This window comes from Herpailurus yagouaroundi, unplaced genomic scaffold (genome assembly GCF_014898765.1).
Source record: "Herpailurus yagouaroundi ecotype Mexico unplaced genomic scaffold, PumYag 141, whole genome shotgun sequence".
NCBI lineage: Eukaryota > Metazoa > Chordata > Mammalia > Carnivora > Felidae > Herpailurus > Herpailurus yagouaroundi.
The window spans coordinates 425,289-446,789 of record NW_024412396.1 but is presented as its reverse complement, the minus strand read 5'-3'; the positions used below and the strand labels follow the sequence as shown (position 1 = coordinate 446,789).

Here is a 21,501-nt window from a genome sequence, read left to right as displayed (position 1 = left end):
AAGATTTCTGGCAACAGGTATCCCAAGGCAGGAATGGCAACTCCACAAAAAGTCACTGGGAAGCAGCTTCCAACCATTTTCCCATTCTGTCATCCTTGGGGGTGGCCCTCGTGGTGCAAGATGGCAGCAATATTATTCGAATAGTGTTATTAGGCTGAAAGACCAGAGAGTGCCAGATACTCAGTTTCTTTAGATTCTAGTGATACATTTTGTAATAGTTTCTCTTAATACCCTTGAGGAAAAATGGGAAAATGTGAAGGAGGATTAATAGCCAACTGATGGCTGTAACCAGAGAGTACATTAATGGATACAGATAAATTTGGAAGACTTGGTGATCTGGCTCAGGCCTTTGTACTTGTCCGGTCCTTTTGAACTTTATCAGTGACTTGAATATTATTGGTGGCTCATTCATTCTATGAAGAATCTAAAGCATAGAGGAATCCTCAGAGAATGGGTAATAAAATCAGCATCTATCTATCTAAGAATGTTATAAGGGCTGAATCTAAGATAAAAGTTTGAAGTCCATTCTTTTGGTCTGAAGAGGCCAACTTTCCAGGTGTATCTTTAGCATTATGTATGAAAAATTATCGAGAATTTTTTTAAAGTATATTTTTGTTTTGAGAGAGCGCCTGTCTGTGCGTGTACGAGTAGTGGTGGGGGTGGGCTGAGGGGGAGTCGGGGAGGGGCAGAGAGAGAGAGAGACGGAGGGAGAATCCCAAGCAGGTTTTGTGCTGTCAGCATGAAACCCAACATGGGTCTCAAACCCATGAACTGTGAGATTATGACCTCAGCCAAAATCAAGAGCCGAACACCTAGTGGACTGAACCACCCAGCTGCTCCAAAATTGCTGAGAATTTTAGTAGATAAAGTTAGTATGAGTAATCAATATGATATGGTTGCAAAAACACTGTTTTGGCTGTACCAATGAATCTGTAGCAGCCAGGGAGAAGAGGTCTTGATACAGTGTCTGTCAGACCACATGTGGAGCTTTGTGTTCAGTTCTGGGTGTTGATTTTGAGACCTGTAGTCATGGAAGAGCAATCAGGAACTTGAAAGGGTGTAAAATATCTTGAGAAAGTGTGGCTGGTGCAATGTGTGTGCATTAGAGTCAGTATACAGATGAGACCAGGTAACTATTTTCCTTTTACTCAAGTCCTGAGTATGGTTTGACATACTTTGTGTAGGGCCAGGCAGTAGAAAAATGGCCAGTAGGTGGTAGAGTGAAGCAGAAAAGATTCTATGATGAAATACATGGACAAGTGAATATGCAAAACATGTATGTACAGTTTAAAGAGTGATTAGAATATCTGAAAATGTCCACTGGCTTCAAAACTAGAACATTAATTTGTATCTTAGAAACCCTTGTATTCTCTCTATGATCTCATTTGTTTTCACAGTTATATAATCTCACTGATTACACCATAATGTAGTTACTCTGTTAAAGGATGTTTGGGTTTGTTTGTATCAAGGAAGTACATTATTAATATCCTGCATGTGTCCTGATAAGTAAGTGCAAGAGTTTCTTTTTAAAAAAATTTAAAAAAAAAAATTTTTTTTTTTCAACGTTTTTATTTATTTTTGGGACAGAGAGAGACAGAGCATGAACGGGGGAGGGGCAGAGAGAGAGAGGGAGATACAGAATCGGAAACAGGCTCCAGGCTCCGAGCCACCAGCCCAGAGCCCGACGCGGGGCTCGAACTCCCGGACCGCGAGATCGTGACCTGGCTGAAGTCGGACGCTTAACCGACTGCGCCACCCAGGCGCCCCTTAAAAAATTTTTTTTAATGTTTTTATTTTATTTTGAACGAGAGACAGAGTGCGAGTGGGGGAGGGGCAGGGAGGGAAGTCTCTGAGCTGTCAGCACAGAGCTTGACATGGGGCTCCAACTCACGAACTGTGAGATCATGACTTGAGCCAAAGTCAGACGGAGGTTTAACTGACAGCCACCCAGGCACCCCAAGAGTTTCTTTTATAGCAATGATTCTCAGAAGAGTGGTCCCCAGACCAACAGCATCAAGACCACCTGGAACTTCTTTTAATGCAAAGTCTTAAGCCCCATTCCATGTGTTAGAAACTCAGGGAAGAGTCCAGTAATCTGTGTTTAACAAACCCTCTCTGGGATTCTGATACACACTAATGTGTGAGAAGCACTGTTCAGAGTATTAGCATGAGGGCAGAATTGCTGGGTCTCAGAATATACACATGCTCAACTTTTTTGAGAAATACCAAACATTTCCAAAGTGGCCGTTCCAATTTATGTCTCTACAGTCAGTGGATGAGTCTTCCTAATGCTCCTTACTCTCTTCTATATTTGGTATTTGTCTTATTTTTTAGGGACCACAGATTTGGGAGGTTTGAAGGATATCCCTCGTGGCCTTAACTTGCGTTTCTCTCACTACAAATGGGTTTGAATATATTTTCGTGTATTTATGAGCTACTAATATTTCTCACAGTGAAAGGACTATTGTGTCTTTGACCACTTCTTTACTGGGTTTAAAATTTATTTGTAGGACTTATCTTCGTATTAATCTTTTGTCATTTTATGTGCTGCAAACATCATCTAATGGTTGCTTTTGTTTTGTAATCTCTGTACTGGATCTTTTGTTTAACAGATCTTAATTTCAGTGTTACTGAATTTAGCAGTCTTTTATGGTCAGTGCTGTTTGTGTTTTAAGAAGTCCTTTCCTGTCCTGAAGTCATAAAGATATTTCCCCTCTGTTTTATGCTTTCATCTTTTTCTTTCATCATGACATTTCTTTATGTTGTGGTGTAGGTATATACTTTTTTTCTTAATGAATAATTAATTGGCCCAGGGTCTTTTATTAAGGAATCTTTTAACCACTGATCTTTAAAGCCCTGTCTTAAACCAAGTATGTATGTGTGTGTGTGTGTGTGTGTGTGTGTGTGTGTGTGTGTGTGTATCCATGATATTACATATATATGTAATATGTGTATTATATATATTTTTTTGTTTTATTTGTTTCTGAGGTCTCTATTCTGATATTTTCTGATCTACTTGTTTATTTCTATGCCCATATTACATCATCTTATAGCTTTATAAGAAGTCAGTATCTGATCAGAGAAGCTCCTTAATGTTGTTCTGAGCAAGCAGCCCATTTACATTTTAGAATTAGCTTGTAAATTTTCACAAAAAACTCTAGGATTTTGATTGGGATTGCATTCCATTTATAGATCGATTTAAGAAGACTAGACATCTTTATATACTTTGAATCTTCTTATCCATAATTTTCTTGATTTATTTAAGACTTCTTCAGTGTCTTTCAATATAATTATATACTTTTTCCAGAAAAGTCTTATATATATCTTTTATTAAATTTATTCCTAGGCACTTCATAGTTTTCAATGCTATTGTAAATAGTGTAATTTTAAAAATTACTTTTGCTATGTCTGGGAATAGAAGAAATACAATTGGCTGTTCTATATATTTTTGTAGCTGTGACCTTTTTAGAGTCTCACATCCTAATAGTCTCTCATGCTTCTGTTGGGTTTTCTGTGTACAAATATTAACTGTTTTATCTCTTCCTTTCCAATCCTTTTACCTTTTCTGCACTAGTTAGGACCTCTAGAATGCTGACTACAAGTGATGATTGCAAGCATCTTTGTCTTATTCTGATACTCGAAGGGAATATTTTGGGGCACCCCGTGGCTCAGCTGGTTGATTAAAGTTCATTAAAGTTGATTAAAGTTGGTGGATTAAAGGATTAAAGGAGATGAAAGGAGAAAAATTTTTTGCCACCTCAATAAATACAGAAGAAGCATTAAATAAAATTTAACACCTTTTCATGATAAACACTCAATACAAGTGTGGAATCTAAGAGCAGGTGTATGTAAAAATCACATAATAAACAGTTTATTAATCTATTCTAGTCTGGTTTTGATATGAGTTATGCTAGCCTCATACAATGAGTAAAGAGTGTTTCTTCTACTGGGGCGCCTGGGTGGCGCAGTCGGTTAAGCGTCCGACTTCAGCCAGGTCGGGATCTCGCGGTCCGGGAGTTCGAGCCCCGCGTCAGGCTCTGGGCTGATGGCTCAGAGCCTGGAGCCTGTTTCCGATTCTGTGTCTCCCTCTCTCTCTGCCCCTCCCCCGTTCATGCTCTGTCTCTCTCTGTCCCAAAAATAAATAAACGTTGAAAAAAAATTTTTAAAAAAGAGTGTTTCTTCTACATTATTATCTGAAGCTTTTTATATCAGTTTATCTTTTTCTTGGTAAAACTTGCTTATAAAGTTATCAGCATCTGGCTTTTGTTGTTGTTTCAAGTGTTTATTTAAATTTTAGTTAACATAGGGGGTGCCTGCATGACTCAGTCAGTTGAGTGTCCAACTTCGGCTCAAGTCATGTTTTTGCCGTTTGTGATTTTGAGCCCTGTGTGGGGCTCTGTGTGGACAGGTCAGAGCCTGGAGCCTGCTTCAGATTCTGTGTCTCCCTCTCTCTTTCTGCCCCTCCCCTGCTCATCTCTCAGACATAAATATACATTAAAAATTTTTTAAAAATTCTGGTTAATGTATAGTGTAATATTGGTTTCAGGAGAATTTAGTGATTCATCACTGACATGCTATATATGTTGCTCATCTCAAGTGCCCGCCTTAATTCCCATCACCCATTTAGCTCATCCACCACCCAACTTCCCTCCCTTAATTTGTTCTCTATAGTTAAGAGTCTCTTATGGTTTGCCTCCCTCTTTTATTTTTCCCCTTTCTTCCCCTATATTCATCTGTTTTGTTTCTTAAATTCCACATATGAGTGAAATCATATGGTATTTGCCTTTCTCTGACTGCATTATTCCACTTAGTATAATAGTCTAGGTCCATCCATGTTGTTGCAAATGTCAAGATTGCATTATTTTTTATGGCCGAGTAATACATACATATAAACATACATATAAATGCATACATGTATATACATACACATATATATTCATATGTATGTATATGCACACATACACCACATCTTTATCCATTCATCAGTAGATAGACATTTGGGCTCTCTCCATAGTTTGGCTATTGTTGATAATGCTGCTATAAACATCAGGGTACATGTGCCCCTTCAAATCAGTATTCTTGTATCCTTTGGGTCAATACCTAGTACTGCAATTGTGGGATTGTAGGGATAGTTTTATTTTTAACTTTTTGAGGAACCTCCATAGTGTTTCCAGAGTGGCTGCACCAGTTTGCATTGCCACCAGTAGTGTAAAAGGGTTCCTCTTTCTCTGCATCCTCACCAACATCTGTTGTTTCCTATGTTGTTAATTTTAGCCATTCTGACAGGTTTGAGGTGGTAACTCATTGTAGTTTTTGATTTGCATTTCCCTGATGATGAGTGATGTTGAACATTTTTTCATATGTCTGCTGGCCATTTGTATCACTTCTTTGGAAGAATGTCTATTCATGTCTTCTAGCACCTGACATTTTTTAGTGATTAAAAAAATATTTTAAAGATTAACTACTGATTTGAATTCTTTAAAGTTTTTATTCTTTTGTTCTTTTTATTATTTATTTATTATTATTTATTATTTATTTATTTATTATTATTTATTTTATATTTATATATATTATTATTTTATATTATATTTTTATTATTTATATTTATATATATAATATATTATATATAAAATAATATATAAAATATTATATATATATTATATTTATATATATAATATATAAAAATATATATAATATATAAATTATATTTATATTTATATAATGTATTTTATATTTATATATTATTATTATTTATTATTTATTATTATTATTTATTATTATTATTATTATTCTTTTATTCTTTTGATTCAATTTTGGTATTTTATATTTTTAAGTAATTTATCCATTTTATTTAAGTTTTCAAATTTACTAAATTATTTATAATATGTCCTTATTTATTACTTGTGGTATCAGAATTTTTGTTCCTTTTGTGTACTGATATTTTTTATTTGTATCTGGTGTCTTTTCTTTTGGCAGTTTGTTTCCTGTAAGTCTTCAAAGAACATGATGTTGTTTACCCTCATGTTTTGAAATTTTGAAATTTTTTCCATTTTATTAATTTTTATTTGTATCTTTTTTGTGTGTCTTTGAGAGAGAAGGTGCAAGTGAGCAAGGGGCAGAGAGAGAGAAACGCAGAGAGAGGGAGAGAAGTGGGGCTGACCTGAGCTGGGGCTTGAGCTCAACCCATGTGGAACTTGAACTCACAAACCATGTTGGATCCAGTTGGCTAGGATCTTATTGAGGATTTTTGCATCCATGTTCATCAAGAAATTGGTCTGTAGTTCTCCTTTTTAGTGGAGTCTTTGTCTGATTTGGAATCAAGGTAATGCTGGCTTCATAGAAAGAGTTTAGAAGTTTTTCTTGCATTTCTATTTTTTTTGGAACAGCTTCAAAAGAATAGGTGTTAACTCTTCTTTAAATGTTTGGTAGAATTCCCTTGGAAAGCCATCTGGCCCTGGACTCTTGTTTTTTGGGGAGATTTTTGATTACTAATTAGATTTCTTTACTGGTTATGGGTCTGTTCAAATTTTCTATTTCTTCCTTTTTCAGGTTTGGTAGTTTATATGTTTCTAGGAATTTTTCTATTTCTTCAGATTGCCCATTTTATTGGCGTATAATTGCTCATAATATTCTCTTTGTTGTTTGTATTTCTGCAGTGTTGGTTGTGATCTGTACTGTTTCATTCATGTGTTTACTTATTTGCATCCTTTCCTTTTTCTTTTTGATCAAACTGGCTGGGGGGTTATCAATTTTTTTAATTCTTTCAAAGAACCAGCTTCTGGTTTCATTGATCTGTTCTGTTTTTTTTTTTTTTTTTTGTTTAGATAGCATTGATTTCTGCTCTAATCTTTATTATTTCCTGTCTTCTGCTGATTTTGGGCTTTATTTGCTGTTCCTTTTTCAGCTCTTTAAGGTGTAAGGTTATGTTGTGTATCTGAGACCTTTCTGCTTTCTTTAGAAAGGCCTGGATTGCTATATCTTTCCCTCTCATGACTGCCTTTGCAGTGTCGCAGAGGTTTTGGGGTGTAGTGTTATCATTTTCATTGGCTTCCATGTACTTTTTAATTTCCTCCTAACTTCTTAGTTATCCCATTAATTCTTTTTTTTTTTATATATGAAATTTATTGTCAAATTGGTTTCCATACAACACCCAGTGCTCATCCCAAAAGGTGCCCTCCTCAATACCCATCACCCACCTTCTCCTCCCTCCCACCCCCCATCAACCCTTAGTTTGTTCTCAGTTCTCAACAGTCTCTTATGCTTTGGCTCTCTCCCACTCTAACCTCTTTTTTTTTTTTTCTCCTTCCCCTCCCCCATGGGTTCCTGTTAAGTTTCTCAGGATCCACATAAGAGTGAAACCATATGGTATCTGTCTTTCTCTGTATGGCTTATTTCACTTAGCATCACACTCTCCAGTTCCATCCACGTTGCTACAAAAGGCCATATTTCATTTTTTTCTCATTGCCACGTAGTATTCCATTGTGTATATAAACCACAATTTCTTTATCCATTCATCCGTTGATGGACATTTAGGCTCTTTCCATAATTTGGCTATTGTTGAGAGTGCTGCTATGAACATTGGGGTACAAGTGCCCCTATGCATCAGTACTCCTGTGTCCCTTGGATAAATTCCTAGCAGTGCTATTGCTGGGTCATAGGGTAGGTCTATTTTTAATTTTCTAAGGAACCTCCACACTGCTTTCCAGAGCGGCTGCACCAATTTGCATTCCCACCAACAGTGCAAGAGGGTTCCCGTTTCTCCACATCCTCTCCAGCATCTATAGTCTCCTGATTTGTTCATTTTGGCCACTCTGACTGGCGTGAGGTGATACCTGAGTGTGGTTTTGATTTGTAACCATTAATTCTTTAGTAGGATGTTATTTAGTCTCCAAGTATTTGTTATCTTTTCAATTTTTTTCTTGTGGTTGATTTCAAGTTTCATGGTGTTGTGGTCTAACAATACGTATGGTGTGATCTCAATATTTTTCTACTTGTTGAGAACTGATTTGTGTCCCAGTACGTGATCTCTTTCGGAAAATGTTCATGTGCACTTGAGAAGAATGTGTATTCTGCTCTAGGATGAAATGTTCTGAATATATCTGTTAAGTCCATCTGGTCCAGTGTGTCATTCAAAGCCATTGTTTCTTTGTTGATTTTCTGCTTAGATCTGTCCATTGTTGTAAGTGGGGTGTTGAAGTCCTCTACTATATTGGTATTATTATCAATGAGTTTCTTTTTTTTTATGGTTTTATTTTTGAGAGGGAGAGAGAGACAGAGTGTGAGTGGGGGAAGGGCAGAGAGGGAGGGAGACACAGAATTTAAGCATGCCCCAGGCTCTGAGCTGTGAGTGCAGAGCCCCATGTAGGGCTTGAACTCACAGACCATGAGATCGTGACCTGAGCTGAAGTTGGACATTTAACCGACTGAGCCACCTGGGTGCCCCTGACTTTCTTTGTTGGTGATTAATGATTTATATATTTGGGTACTTCCACGTTTGGAGCATAAATGTTTACAATTGTTAGGTCTTAGTGGTAGATAGACCCCTTAATTATGATATGATGCCCTTCTTCATCTCTTGTTACAGTCTTTATTTTAAAATCTAGATTGTCTGATATAAGTATGACCACTCCAGCTTTCTTTTGTTGACCATTAGCATGATAGATGGTTCTCCATCCCCTTATTTTCAATCTGAAGGTGTCTTTAGGTCTAAAGTGGGTCTCTATAGAAAGCTTATGAAAGAAATTGAAGAAAACACAAAAAAATGGAAAAAGATTCCAGGCTCCTGGATAGGAAGAACAAATATTGTTAAAATGTCGATACTACCCAAAACAATCTACATATTCAATGCAATCCCTATCAAAATTACACCATCATTCTTCACAGAGCTAGAACAAATGATCCTAAAATTTGTATGGAACCAGAAAAGACCCCAAATAGCCAAAGCAATCTTGGAAAAGAAAACCAAAGCAGGAGACATCACAATCCCAGACTTCAAGCTATACTAGAAAGCTGTAATCATCAAGACAGTATGGTACTGGCACAAGAACAAATACTCAGATCAATGGAACAGAACAGAGAACCCAGAAATGGACCCACAAACATATGGCCAACTCATCTTTGACAAAGCAGGAAAGAATGTCCAATGGAAGTGGTGCTGGGAAAACTGGACAGCGACATGCAGAAGAATGAACCTGGACCACTTACTTACACCATACACAAAAATAAACTCAAAATGGACGAAAGACCTCAATGTAAGACAGGAAGCCATCATAATCCTCAAGGAGAAAGCAGGCAAAAAACCTCTTTGATCTTGGCCACAGCAACTTCTTACTCAACACATCTCTGGAGGCAAGGGAAATAAAAGCAAAAATGAACTACTGGGACCTCATCACAATAGAAGTCTTCTGCACAGTGAAGGAAACAACTGGCAAAACTAAAAGGGAAATGACAGAATGGGAGAAGATATTTGCAAATGACATAGCAGATAAAGGGTTAATATCCAAAATCTATAAAGAATTTATCAAACTCAACACCCAAAAAACAAATAATCCAGTGAAGAAATGGGCAAAAGACATGAATAGACACTTCTCCAAGGAAGACATCCAGATGGCCAACCGACACATAAAAAAATGCTCCACATCACTCATCATCAGGGAAATACAAATCAAAACCACAATGAGATACCATGTTACACCTGTCAGAATGTCTAACATGAACAACTCAGGCAACAAGAGATGTTGGCCAGAATGCGGAGAAAGAGGATCTCTTTTGCATTGTTGGTGGGAATGCAAGCTGGTGCAGCCACTCTGGAAAACAGTATGGAGGTTCCTCAAAAAACTAAAGATAGAACTACCCTATGGCCCAGCAATTGGCATGTATCCAAGGGATACCCGTGTGCTCTTTCAAAGGGACACATGCACCATCATGTTTATAGCAGCACTATCAACAACAGTCAAAGTATGGAAAGAGCCCAAATGTCCATTGATGGATGAATGGATAAAGAAGATGTGGTATATATAGACAATGGAGTATTACTTGGCAATCAAAAAGAATGAAATCTTGCCATTTGCAACTACATGGATGGAACTGGAGGTTATTATGCTACGTGAAATTAGTCAGGCAGAGAAAGACAAATATCATATGACTTCACTCATATGAGGACTTAAAGAGACAAAACAGATGAACATAAGGGAAGGGAAACAAAAATAATATAAAAACAGGGAGGGGGACAAAGCAGAAGAGACTCATCAATATGGAGAACAAACTGAGGATTGCTGGAGGGGTTGTGGGAGGGGGGATGGGCTAAATGGGTAAGAGGCATTAAGAAATCTACTCCTGAAATCATTCTTTCACTCTCTATATGCTAACTAATTTGGATGTAAATTTTTAAAAATAAAAAATAAAATTAAAAAAATAAACATTAAAAAAAGAAAATCAATAAATAAATCATTAAAAAAATAAAGTGGGTCTCTTGTAAACAGCATATAGATGGATCTTGTTTTCTTATCCATTCTGTTACCCTGTGTCTTTTGATCAGAGCATTTGGTCCATTGATATTTAGAGTGAGTACTGAAAGATATGAATTTATTGCCATTATGTTGCCTGTAGAGCTGGAGTTTCTGGTGGTGTTCTCTGGTTCTTTCTAGTTTTTGCTGCTTTTGGTCTTTTTGTGTTTTTTTTTTTTGTTTGTTTTTTCATCTTTTCTCCCCTCAGAGAGTCCTCCATAAAATTTCTTGTAGGGCTGGGTTGGTTACAAACTCCTTTAATTTTTGTCTGGGAAACTTTTTATCTCTCCTTCTATTTTGAATGACAGCCTTGCTGGATAAAAAATTCTTGGCTGCATATTTTTCTGATTCAGCACATTGAATATATCCTGCCACTCCTTTCTGGCCTGCCAAGTTTCAGTGGATAGGTCTGCTGCAAACCTCATCTGTCTTCCCTTGTAGGTTAAGGACTTTCTTTCCTTTGCTGCTTTCATGATTCTCTCCTTGCCTGATTATTTTGTGAATTTGACTATGATATGCCTTGTTGATGGTAGGTTTTTGTTGAATCTAATGGGAGTCCTCTGTGCTCCCTGGATTTTGATATCTGTGTCCTTCCCCAGGTTAGGAAAGTTTTCCACTATGATTTGCTCACATAACCCTTTTACCCCTTTTTCTCTCTCTTCATCTTGTGGGACTCCTATGATTCTGATGTTCCTTTTTAATGAGTCACTGATTTCTCTGATTCTTAAATCAGTCTCTTTTGCCTTGGTTTCCCTCTTTTTTTCTGCTTCATTATTCTCCATAAGTGTTTCCTCTTTTTGTATGATATGCTGCTCTTCCTCATCCTTTCTTGCCGCGGTGGCATCTATTTGAGATTGCAGCTCAGTTACAACATTTTTTATTTCATCCTGACTAGCTTTTACTTCTTTTATCTCTGCAGAAAGGGATTCTAATCTGTTTTCAACCCCAGCTTGTATGCTTATTATCATGATTCTAAATTCTGGTTCAGACATTTTGCTTGTATCTGTGTTGATGAAGTCCCTGGCTGTCATTTCTTCCTGTTCTTTCTTTTAGGGTTAATTCCTTCATTTCATTTTGAAGGGAAAAAAGGAATTAATAAAGTAAAAAAAACAATTAAAGAATTAAATACAACACAAAAAGTCAAATAAATGATGCTAGATCCTAGGTGAGTTTTGGTCTGGTTGTTGAAAGAAATTTGATTAGAGAAAAAAAGAAAAGGTAAGAAAAGGAAAAAAAAAAGGAAAAAAAAAGGAAACTGCTTGAAAATTTGAAAAAATAAATACAATAAAATAGAATAAAATGAAATTATGGAAGTAAAGTAGAATATAAGAAATTTACAAAGAAGTAAAAATTAAATTAGAAAAAAATTAAATTTTTTAATAAAAATGGAAAATAAAAATAAATTTACTCTTTCTGTATTCAAGGATAAGAAAAGAAAATTGAATAGATGGACCAGCGAACAGAATCGAATATGTTTGAAATTACATCTAGTTTCCCTTAGAAGTCAACTATGAAGCGCTTTGTAGTCTGTAAACTAAGCAGGTGGAGAGACTTGTGGTGTTCTTCAAGTGCTAGGTTAACCCAGTTGGGCGGGGTTTAGTGTAATGGCTCTGTTCTCCACCAGGTGACACTGCTTATCTTACTATGCTGGATTGCTGTGGCACGTGTAGGGCTGTGTGCCTATTCCCCAAGGGGTGAAAATGGCATCACCCAACTACCCAGTCTCTAGTATCAGACTCTGTGCTCTCCCTGACTGGCAATCAAGTATCTCTCCTTTGTCTTTGGCTTTGTCTGATCCCTGTTTCTATACTGTCCATGACCAAGCCATCAGGCTGCTAGGCAACACCTCCTTCCTGGGTTTTATCTCAGATGGGGCTGTGTTTCCCAACCCCTCACTTCTGAGGGACTGCGGCTTTGACCCATTCTGAACCTCTGGGGGAGGGTCTCGCTGAGCAATGGCTGGGTGCTGGCCACCCCCAGGAACATTCGTTAGTTCGTTTCGTTTCCAATGCCCAGAGACTGCAGCTGGGAGCCAGCCTGCCTGAGAAGAAGTTCGTGGATTGTTAAGGAGCAGCATTTCAGGGATTATGGCAAATCAACACACATGTGGCACCAGGCTTCACCCTCAACGTCCTCGCTCCAACACCAGTGAATGTGGCCATTCTCTGGGATCTGTTGATTTGCCTCTACCAAATGTCCTCCCAGCAGGGAACCACCTCTCCCATGTGGCTCTTGGACCTTGTGCTCTGCTCCTGGAGATTCGCCCTTCCCACCAGAGCTCTGCCAGGTATTGAGCTGCGGAGTTTCAGACTCTGTGCTTCCCCTGTGTATAGAGTGTTAATGGAATTTAAATCCTCTCCTTTCTCCTTCCTCCCTTTTTTGTTCAATCCCTATGGCTGTTTCCACTGTTCCTTTTTCTCTCCAGCTGCTTTTGGGGGGCTGGTGCTTTTTCCATACTCTCCCCTGGTCAATCTCCAATCTGTCTCTGCCAGCAAAACCATCTTCCTGCCCTCCATGGCTTCTCTCTCCCCCAGTTCACCTTGTGCTGAGTACTTGAGTCTATGGTTCAGGTTGTGCAGATTGTTGTGTTAATCCTCAGATCAGTTTTCTAGGTGTGCAAGGTGGTTTAGTGTTGATCTGGCTGCATTTTAGGGAAGAGACGCAAAAAAACTTCCATGCTGTTCTGCCACCTTGGTCCCTCCCGCAACTAACTGGGATGTAGTTTTTATATTTGATAGGCAACATGACACTTCATTCTTTAAGTTTATATTCCTTTATCCATGATGTTGAGCATATTTTAACAAAATATTTGTTAGCTACTTATGAATTTGATGTGAAATGGAAAAATAGGACATCCAAGACTGTGGAAACGGTATTAAAGAAAAAAACATTAGGGACAACATATGTTTAGGAAATAATATAGCACTTCGTACATTCTGTATTACATGGACCATGTTTTATTGTTTTAGAATTGCTTGCTTATATGGTTTGAACTCTTTAAGGACAGAGACTACTTATCTTTGAGGTTCAGACATTATCACATACACCTGAGCGTTAGATATTGCCTGACTCAATAACAAATAGCTGGCTGGCCTTATAGAAGGTGGATTAGGAAAGTAGGATATTTTCAACTCATAGAGAGGGTATTGATACCTTGTACGCAGAATACTAATAATTTGGAAACTTCATTCCATTGGCATGAAGAACCTGTAGAACAGGGCTCCTGCTCTGGTAGTTGCTCTTCTTGTAGGTCTGTATGGTCTCTAGCCTTTCAAAGACACAGTGGAAATTGTGCTGTTCTTTAGCAGAACATGGAAACTGGAGGTCAGAATTAGGGAAGAGGATGGAAGATATTAGTTCCTCATTCAGTCGGGGAGCAGAACCTTTATGAGGTATGGGATAAGGGATTTATTATACAAACAGACCTTATGCAGTTGTCAGTGGCTGGAGAAGTGAAGGGCCAGGATGAAGTTTGAGTCAGTAAACCTGAGAAGCCAAGCACATCCAATCACTGAAATGGGGCTGCAGAAGGGAGGCTTGTCAGTGGCAGGGGGTGGGGGTTGCCTGTGGGAGGCTCTGCCACTGTAAACACAGTCCCTGTAGGCCAACCAGTCAGGAACAAAGAAGACATGACAGAGTGGAGGAGAGTAAGGACAAGCTGGAACTTGTTGGCAGCTCTGTGTCTGTCACCACCTCTTGCCACAGTGACTGTCAGAATAACAGCTAGTGATTCATTTCTACCTTGCAGGTTTTGTAAAAATTCCTCCCCACCCCCCACTCCAAGCCAGAACTCGTACAGGAAAGAGGATACTTGGAAAGGTGGCTCCAGTTTAGCAGATTGACACAGTGCAATTCAGTGCAATTCCACACAGGACTTTAGGAGGATACTCCAAGGGTGACGGAAATTGAGGCTTATAACTAGGTTCTACAGGGGAGGAAAGGAGGCCTAATGACAGTGATTGGGGAAGATCTGAGAAGAGAAAAGTATGGAATGCTAAATCTGAGAGAATAACCATGAGCATAGTGAACCCCCATAAGTACCAAAACATGCCCTGTTTCTGATCTGTGGATGTGATGAGCATAGCCCTGGTGTTGAAGTCAGAATCTTACGGAGTCATACTTCCTACAGGTACACTTCCTATAATTTTATATATATATAAATCTATATATATAAAATATATATAATCTATTATATAAATCTATATTACATAGATTTATATTATATAATCTATAATATATATTATATTATATCTATTATATTATCTATTTATTGATATATTATATCTATATATATCTATATCTATTATATTATATTATATCTATATATTATATCTATATATTATATCTATATATATCTATTATATTATCTATATATCTATATATATTATATCTATAGATATCTATATATCTATATATATATCTATTATACAATCTATAATATATATAATTATATATATCTATATATATAATATATCTATATATATATAATCTATTATATAAATCTATATTATATAGATTTATATTATAAATCTATATTATACAAATCTATATATATAAAATCTATATGTGTATATATATGTGTATATATGTGTGTATATATATATATACACATACAGATTAAGCTAATTTATTTATTTTGAGAAAGAGAGAACACCTGCAGGGGAGGAGCAGAGAGGGGAGAAAGAAAAATTCCAAGCAGGCTTTGGGCTAGTGCAGAGCCTGACATGGAGCTCAAACTCACAAACCATGAGATCATGACCTGAGTTGAAATCGAGTCAGATGCCTAACTGGCTGAGCCCCTCAGGTGCCTCCCTCATCCCATATTTAAATGATGGTGGTTTTAGGAGTTCTACCTGTGGCCTGCCGCTTTTCTTCTCAAAATATTTTTCCTACACTGTTTCATTCATAAGTATGTGTTCAATTACCAACTAGGTACCAATTTTCCTAAATCCCTATTTCCAGATAGTTTCCCTAAGCACCAGTGATAAAATACCAGCTTACTAGGCTGTATGTGTCTCAGACCCTTAATATCCAACATGCCTGAAACACAGTAAATAGCAGAGCTATTAAATAGCTAGTAAATAACAGAGCCAAGATTTGACATCTTAATTGGTATTTTGCTTCAAAGGCTGTTGTCAAGTTTCTTCTCTGAGATTCAGTGACCCCATCTGGAAAATGGAGACAATATTACGACCTACTTTGTAGGATTGTTGTGAGGTTTAAATGAGTTAACATACAGGGGCATCTGGGTGTCTCAGTTAAGCATCCGACTTTGGCTCGGGTCATGATCTCACAGTTCATGAATTCGAGCCCCTCCTCAGACTCTGTGCTGACAGCTCAGAGCCTGGAGCCTCCTTCAGATTCTGGGTCTCCCTCTCTCTCAGCACCTCCCCTGCTTGTGCTCTCTCTCTCAAAAATAAATAAAAACACTAAAAAATTTAAAAAAATAAATGAGTTAACATACGTCCTCCCTGTGGTACAGGACAGAGACAAGTAGGACAAAACTCAGTTATGCTGATATTCCAGCTGTGTGACAGCTGGAATTTGAACTCAGTCATCCTGGCTCCTTAGCTTGTACTCTTATCCTTTCTGCTGATGCGCTACTGCTATTTCAGAAATGTGAAATGCTGCCAACAGCTTCACCTTTATCAAACATCAATTTGATCACATTACAGTAGTTCTCCCTCATCCAAGGTTTTGCTTTCACGATTTTGCTTTTCGCTGTTTCGGTTACTCTCCTCAGTCACTGTCTGGAAGCAGATGATTCTCCTGGTGAATTTTTAGGAAGTCATTTGTAGCCTAACACTACAGCACGACGCCTACGTCATCCCCCTCACTTCATCTCATCATGTAGGTGTTTTATCATCTCACATCATTACAAGAAGAAGGGTGAGTATAGTACAGTAAGATGTTTTGAGGGAGAGAGAGACCACATAACTTAAATTACAGTATGTTGTTTTAATTGTTCTGTTTTATTAGTTACTGTTGTTAGTCTCTTACTGTGCCTAGTTTATAAATTCAACTTTATCATAGGTATATATATGTATAAAAAGACAGTATATGTAGGGTTTGGTACTATCCAGGGTTTCAGGCATCCACTGGGGGTCTTGGGCAGAATTGCCAGTGAATAAAAGAAGACTACCCTATTTCCTTATTTAAAGCCTTAAACAGTTCTGTAATTCCAGTAAGACACTCTTTCACATGGTCACAGCCTTCATGTTTTGTCTGTTCATTTGTATTGCCTCATTTCTGCTCTTTTCTCCTTGAAATCCTAATGCATGGCACCCCCAACATATTCTTAATATCTGGATATTTTCCACACTCTTTCATACCTCAGTAATTTTGCACTTGTGGTTCCTTCTGCTTGAAACGTGCTGAAGTGTTCTCAAGTGTCCTTTGAGATTCAGCTTAAATGTTACCTCTCTTGTAAAACCTTCCTGAGCTCAATTGAAGTACCTTTTGATATGTCTGTCTTTATACTCTCAGAGCCCTGGTGACATTGTGTTTGAATTCTTTGCTAATTTCCTTTGGGTTGTGAGCTTTTTGAAGGTACCCATTTTTGTGGTCTTAGATCCTAGCTCAGGACCTGACACAGGTGCTCAATAAATTTACATGGAACGGATGAACAAACTTTGAAAGAATGTTTATGCTGTTCCCATGGTAAACACCTTATCTGGTGCACCATAATGACTGCATCTTGGTGTCAGGATTCTGTTAGCATGTTATTTCCTACTTAGTGTTCTACTTATGTCTGTGATTTGTAGTCACTGAGTGTCGATGTTGAAAGTGATGTGAGAGGCAATTTCTTCCAATACTCTATCAATTTAATTTGATCTGTTTTGTCTCTAGATGTGTGTAACTGCAATTGCCATTGTGTCATATGTCACCTTTCTTCTTGTGGCAGCCTGTGTCACCGTATCAGGCTGCGAAATCTCCCTTGATATCCAGGACAGGGAGTTCTTCCCCTCTGCCAGTGACTTGCCAGCCTGTTGAGTATTAGGGAACTAGAATCCCAAATACTGGCAGGCCACAAAACCTGAATTAGAAAGATTCATTCTTTCTAATATTGATCCTCTATGCTCAAGTGTTTATTTATATTTATATTCTCTTAAAATATTGAACAAGGATGCTATTTTTTTCCTCCCAAATGAAACTGTATTGTTAAGATCACTCCATCTATAAGCCAGAATCACATTTTCACTTTCCTTATCACTTGGTTGGTTTTTGACACACTCTTAGCTCCTGGGAGATTTGCATAGAGCTGGCATTCATGGGAAAGTTCTCATACAAAATTGTGCTTGTGTATGGATGTGTGGATGGAAGTGATGGAATGGGAAAGAGTGGGAAGATACAGGAGAAAGAAATCTACTCAGGTCTCCTACCCAACATGGGAGGCAGCATTATGCAGTGGGAAGAAAATTGGATTGTGGTGTTCTGTTCCCTAATTATAACATTCTTTTTCATTTAACTTCAGGAAGTTAATTTTTTTTTTTTGAGAGAGAGAGGAGCATGGGCAGGGGAGAGCTACAGAGGGGATAAGAGAGACAGAGAAAGAGAGATAGTGTCAGGTACTGAGCTAGGATCTAAGACCACAAAAATGGATACCTTCAAAAAGCTCACAACCCACAGGAAATGAGCAAAGAATTAAAACACAATGTCATCAGGGCTCTGAGAATATAAAGACAGACACATCAAAATCTACTTCAATTGATCTCAGGAAGGTTTTATAAGAGAGGTAACATTTAATCTGAATCGAGAGAGAGCGAGAGAGAGAGAGAGAGAGAGAGAGAGAGAGAGAGAGAGAAACTTAAGCAGGCACCACACTCAGGGCAAAGTCTGATGCAGGGCTTGATCCCATGACCCTGGAATCATGACCTGAGCTGAAATCAAGAGTTGGATACTCAACTGACTGAGCTACCTAATTTCAGGAAGTTAAATACACAATAGCATAAAATTGTGAAGTTACCAAAAAAAAAAAAAAAAAAAGGTAATAGCAGCAAGCTTCATTTCCCCTCCTGACTCCTAGTTCTCTTGATGTAGCAACCACTCCATTTTCTTATGTTTTCTTCCACAGATAGTCTGTGTATATGTCAGCCTAGTGGCCTATCACTTAAAATATACAAGTAATACTATTTGTGTGATCTTAGGCAAATCTCTTGAACTTCAGCATTAACGTCTTTAGATTATTAGATGGAAATACTGATACATCCTGGACAAAACCCACAGGGATTTTATGACAGTCAATGAAGTGCTATTTGTGAACTTGCTTGAAAATCATCAGGTATTTTACAAGTACAGGATGGAGGGGAGGGTAATCATGGAAGTAGTATTGTTCTATAAAGGACAATGGGTCATGTGTGATCTGGTCTGACAGGTGTGAGTCTGAATTAGTAGCAGGGATGTTGTATCCGCAACACCCTGAATAACTCCATTGGGTGTGTTTTCCAGCCTGTAAGGCCTGTCACTCTCATGGCATTTTCTTGGGGTTTTCTACATGGCTAATCAAGAGGTATCCCTTTCACCTTAATTGCCAGGTATGTGTGCACTTGGGATAAGCAGTGGACGCTTGCCAGTGTGTGAAACTCTGCTGCTTCTCTCCCTTTTGCTCCCTTTTCATGTTTAGGGAATTAGTACTAGAACTTGGCTGATGCAACAGTTTGAGTCATGGTCCCCCAGTGCTGTGAGATCCATTCACTTTTAATTGGTAGTTGCTGGAATCATTTCTCCTTTCCTCACCTTGACTTCCTTTTCTAATTGGCTCTCACGGGCCTCCAACTCCTGCTTTAATCAGCCAAGGCAGAGCTGCTGCTGAGAGTCCCAAACTGGCACCTGGGGACCCCAGGATCTTTTGCTATGACTCTGCTTCTTCAAGTTTCTTTTCTAATCTGTTAAAGCAACTTTGTCTTTCAATTAGGCCTGGGGGAATGGGAACCCATTGGGCATTGCTTTCACACAGGGGCAGCATGAACAATGCCAACCTCTTTGAGACTTGCCAACTACTGTATTTGACCTGCAGGTTTTTTTGTTCTTGCTAGCACAGAGGGGAGAAGAAGATACTTGATTGAGGTCTCAAAAATGGGACAAATGAATGATAGGAGAAATGAGTAGATGAAAAGACTAATCATTTGAGGAAAGGTTATCATGTGAGCCTCTACATTTTGGTCCACAGAGTGCTTCTCTCTAGCAAAAAAAGCCTTGTGGAAATCTTACTTTGCTTCTGTTTATCACTGCGCAAAGGAGAATAAACACTAATTGTGCAGTTTTGGCCAATTATCATTATTGGGTTGCAATTTTTTAAGATTATTTTTTAAATATAGTTTATTTTTTTAAGGCAGTTTTAGGTTCACAGCAAAGTTGACTGTTGAGTTCCCATGTACCTTCTACACACACACACACTTCCCCAACCATCAAGATCCTGCATTAGAATGTTACATTTGTTATAGTCAATGAACTTACATCCAAAATCCATGGCTTGTTTACATTAGGATTCACTCTTGAGGTTGATTGTATATTCTGTGGATTTTGACAAATGTCTAATGACTTGTATCCACCATTTTAGTATCATGCAGAATAGTTTCACTACCCTAAAAATACTCTGTTCTCCACCTATTCATCCTTCCCTTCTCATCTAACCCTTAACAACCACGGGTCTTTTTACTGTCTCCACAGTTTCACCTTTTCCAGAATGTCATACAGTTGGAATCATAGAGTATATAGTCTTTTGGGGTTGACTTTTTGGGTTACATTTAAAAAAAAATTTTTTTAATGTTTGTTTATTTTTGAGAGAGAGAGAGACAGGGTGTGAGCAGGGGAGGGGCAGAGAGAGAGGGAGACACAGAATCTGAAGCTGGCTCCAGGCTCTGAGCTGTCGGCAAAGAGGCCGACACGGGGCTCGAACACATAAGCCTTGAGATTATGACCTGAGCTGAAATCGGACATTCAACCAACTGAGCCACACAGGTGTCCCTTCTTGGATTACATTTTTAAATGACATTTAAAAACATTTTTTAAGTATGATTTTAAAGCTATGATACAGAGTAAATTTATCTCCTGTGGCATATACAAGCACATTCTTGTGACCTCTTTCTGAACAAATGGATACTGCTGAAGGAAATTGTCCTGGTTCCAGCTCACCCTTGGAGAAGCAATGCAGTAGTAGACTTGACTTTGAGTGCTTTATACCAATGCTTTTTGGCCAGGCTACAGTCAAGGTCCAGGATGGAAGACTTCTCTAAGGGTTGAATTGTGACTTTTCTACTAAATGATAGGATAGTTGTTAGCCTATGGATGAACATGCTTACAAGGGTGTATCTTGGGACAAGACCAAGAAAGGAACAGGAATCTCAGTCTATACAGTTTTATTCAGTGTTCATTGAGAACTGTGTTCTAGATAAAGCAACCATATGTATATATTCTTATTACTGTGTAATGTATAAGTGATTTGTAAACTATTATAAATAATATCCCATGAGATTTTGATCTCTTCTAGGTAGGAAATATGTCTTTCTAAAATGTATCCCTAACCTAGCATAGTATCTGTTTATAGTAAACAATAAATGTTGAATGAATATACATTATTCTGTTGTTGATTATAATTCTCTGAACACATTTTTCTATTTTTGCTTACATATGTCTTTCTTATTCTTGCTTTAGATTTAAGATATCATATTCTCACTCTTTCCCCCCCATATACTTTACATGCTCATATTTACAGAGAAGATAAAGAAAATGACTACACGGTCTTGTTCATTTTCGTTCAGGTCATTATGTCTGTAGAAAATGTTAACCAGAATTCTGTTAGATGAGTATCTGATAGAATGATCTATCAGAAGTAGATCTAGAGTGCTAGGATTCTAGGGTATGGCCCCACTGCATGGGAGAGTACATGGTCTCCCAGTGTGGTCAGGAAAAACTGCTTCCCAGGGGATAAGAAATCTTAGTGAAGTTAAGCCTACCAGTATTTTGCCCTGTCTAGCTTTCATTCTTTTTGTGCTTA

At 37.9% G+C, this 21,501-nt stretch overlaps 2 long non-coding RNA genes across 2 annotated transcripts; one reads left to right on the top strand and one right to left on the bottom strand.

Moving 5' to 3' along the window:
- Window positions 1-752: 752 nt before the first annotated feature.
- Window positions 753-15,755, top strand: LOC121031395 (uncharacterized). The gene is made up of 3 exons (XR_005790701.1): window positions 753-1,077; window positions 2,273-2,279; window positions 15,745-15,755. It is a non-coding gene; the product is annotated as an uncharacterized LOC121031395 (long non-coding RNA).
- On the bottom strand, window positions 13,442-17,124 carry LOC121031394 (uncharacterized). The gene is made up of 4 exons (XR_005790700.1): window positions 16,838-17,124; window positions 16,149-16,274; window positions 13,931-13,991; window positions 13,442-13,823 (listed from the first exon to the last, which is right to left on the bottom strand). It is a non-coding gene; the product is annotated as an uncharacterized LOC121031394 (long non-coding RNA).
- Between the last annotated feature and the right edge of the window lie 4,377 nt (window positions 17,125-21,501).